Source organism: Triticum dicoccoides, chromosome 1B (assembly GCF_002162155.2).
Source record: "Triticum dicoccoides isolate Atlit2015 ecotype Zavitan chromosome 1B, WEW_v2.0, whole genome shotgun sequence".
NCBI classification, from domain to species: Eukaryota; Viridiplantae; Streptophyta; class Magnoliopsida; order Poales; family Poaceae; genus Triticum; species Triticum dicoccoides.
In genome coordinates, this window is record NC_041381.1 from 530,565,009 (window position 1) to 530,568,205 (window position 3,197).

The window sequence follows — 3,197 nt, forward strand, 5'->3', positions numbered from 1 at the left end:
AGTGCAGGGCTTAGATGGATGGCCGAGGTGGCGGCCAGCAACGACAATAGGGGGAGGTTGAGGGGAGGGCAGGGCGTGGAGGTGGTGAACGGTAGCGCTCGCCGGCCATGGGTGGTGATGCCGGCGGTTGGGGCGGGGCAAGATGGGAGCATGCGGGAGGAAGAAGATGAACAATACTAGATCTATTTTGGGCGGCTGGATGAAAATCGGAAGGTCCATATAAAAGACTGATAAACCATTTTTTCAGGCATCTTATAAATAGAGGCTCCCAACAAATAATTACTGGATAAATCTAAAAGATCCATTAATGTTTGCTTGACATCTCCTATGTTTTAGTCCGACTTGTAAAAAAACTTGCAGAGTGAGGGGAGATGAGTGGAACATATGACAAAAAACACTCTTGCACAGCTCCTTAGAGAATGAGAAGATGTAGCAATAATTTGTGCGCGCTCGCTCGCTCGAAATGCACTCCCCCGAGCCGAGCTGAGATGGGTGACAAGGTGTTAGAGCATCTACAGCCGGACTTGACAAATCCGTTCCCTCAAACGCCTGCGGATGCGCCTGAACACTGACCGGGCACCCCTTAAATCACGTCGACATCCGTGGATCTCATATCCGAATCCTTATATCCATACTAAATCATACAATGTCGATCAAACTACGTAGATCAGCTGACCTGACATAGAATCAGATATAGGATAGCACAATAGTTCATCAAAAGATCACGAACGGTTGTTCACAGGTCCACTAAAGTTCACATAAACGACGGACAATTTTATACTGCACCTAATACTTGAAATGAAATTGAACTTCACCACTTCCGGGCCGGCCCTTTCCCCTTCCGGTCGCCGGTGCAACTGTAGCCTTCGGCGCCTGGTGGAGGATCGTCGGGCGAGGAGGAGGAGACGATGATGAGGCCCTTCAGGCACTGGACGGCCCGATCCTGTTGGCGCCTGAGTTTGGCCAGCCGAGCCGCCTCCGCCGCCTTCTCCTTCGCATCCCGCTTGGACTGCTCGATGGCAAGCGAGAGAGCCTTCGCGTTCTTTCAGAGGAGCCGCCGAGCGTCCGTCTCCGGCGTCGTAAGCGACTGGAGGTAGACCCACGCGAGGAGCCGCTCGTCCTCATCGGGCTCCGCCGGTAACCCGTGATGGCGGCGGACAGAGCCCTCCACTACGTCCCTCTCCCTTACCCGCAGGGCCGGCCTCCCCGGGCCCCCAAGATCGGGGGCCCCCTCCCCAGGTAACATGTAGACTATGGTCCAACATATTTCCGGTCATCAAAAAAATTCTGTGGACTAGATGGCTGGGCCTCAGGCGGCACGATGGAACGTACGCATCTCGCTAGGAAGGGAGCCAGCGATCGATTCGTTCGTTCCTACTGTAGTTACTACGTGCAGGTCAAAAAAAAAGGAACTGATTGATCCTTTCCGATTATTTCCTAGGTTAGTACGTGCATGTCGATAAAAAAGGAACAGATTGATCCTTTCGTCCATCTCGCACGCAGTTCACGCAGCGATTCCTAATTTCTCAGCGGCCAGCGACGCTTCATCTCTCGGCGACTGCGAGTTCGGCGCTCCTTTCCCTTTCCTTCTAAAACAAATTTTCCTTCCTCGGAACCCTGCTTTGCTCTCCGTCCATCAACCGTTCGACCATCCGAGGTATATCTTCTATTCATACTGAGGTTCCTAGTCTCCTTTTTTTTGCGGGTGTAAAGGGAGCTTTATTGAAGAGTAATAGAGTTACAGTCGAGAGGCCACAAGTCCTCAATACAAGGTGAAACCGAGCCCAGCCAGACAGCTGTGGCATGCTCAGTACGGCTATACTTAGCCAACCGATCGGCAACTCTATTTTGAAGTCTAGTAATCTTTTGAGGAAAAAACTCCCTAGTACCTAGAAGTGCTTTAATCTCCATGACGATCTGTCCATACGCCGAACGACGAAGTGCATCATTTGTCAAGCTAGATAACGCTTCAGCCGAGTCCGATTGAACCACCACCGGTAAGTCAGAGTGTTGTATTGCTAGGGCCAAACCTTGCATGATCGCATGTAGTTCTACTTCCAGCGGGTCATTGCAGAAGAAGATGAAGCGGTAGGCTGCCATTAGAACATCTCCTTTATCGTTTCTAAGCACCATACCGACAGCTGCAAAGCCATCCTCCTTCAGGAACGAGCCATCAATTGATAGGGCCACCCGGCCTAGCTGCGGCGCCGGCCAGGGAGTCGATATGACCCTGCCCCCTTGGTCTGGCAACGGCTTCTCCCCGGTTGACATTTTTCCTTTAATAATCTCCTCCGTAGTGTGACATGCCGCAAGCTTTATGGACTTGTAATAACTGTCAAGAAAGTCGACGGTGGCTGGTACAGGGGGGACCTCCTTTCCATGGGTCAAGTCATTGCGGAGCTGCCAAATCTGCCAAATAAACATAAGTAGCATATCTCGGACATCGGTCGTACACTTCGCCAGCAAAGAAGTTAGCCATTCTTTCCCATCATGAATCAGGAAATCATCCTCCGGGAGTGGCCAGCGGCGACGCATGTTGATCCAGAGGCTTCGTGCATGTGAGCAAGTTACTAAGGCATGGAATGAATCCTCCTCCTCCAACCCACATAACTGACAGGTTGAGCGCGTCGTCAGATGTCTGTAAGCCTTGCAACTCTGTGTTGCCATAGTCCCCGTTGCACAACGCCATGCATTGATCTTCATTTTTTGAGGAACCCCGGACTTCCAAATGTAGTTCCATCCCGAACGGTTCCCATCTGGGGCATTACTTGAAGCACCCTGTGCCGTAATAACATTATGGTCATATGTAGCTAGTTTGTATGAACTTCTCACCGTGAATCCCCCACTCTTTTCCGGAAACCAGGCCAAAAAGTCCTCACGTTGTCGAGGCGAAGTTCTAATTTTCAGGATGTGATCAACATCCATTTGCCAAAAGAACTCCCTCAGCCGAGCTTGATTCCATGCGCCATTGTCATCCAAAAAGTCAGAGACTCTGTTAAAGCGACAATTTCCTTTTGGAGTTATCGGGCGGAAGGAGGAAGGCCGGGGTAGCCAAGGGTCGCGCCAAGTACGAATCTTCAAGCCATTGCCAACTCTCCAAATGACGCCTTTCTTGACCAGCTCAAGGCCATGTAGGATTCCCTTCCATACCTCAGATCCGGAGCTTGGGAACACCGTATCCAGAAGCTGACCAGACG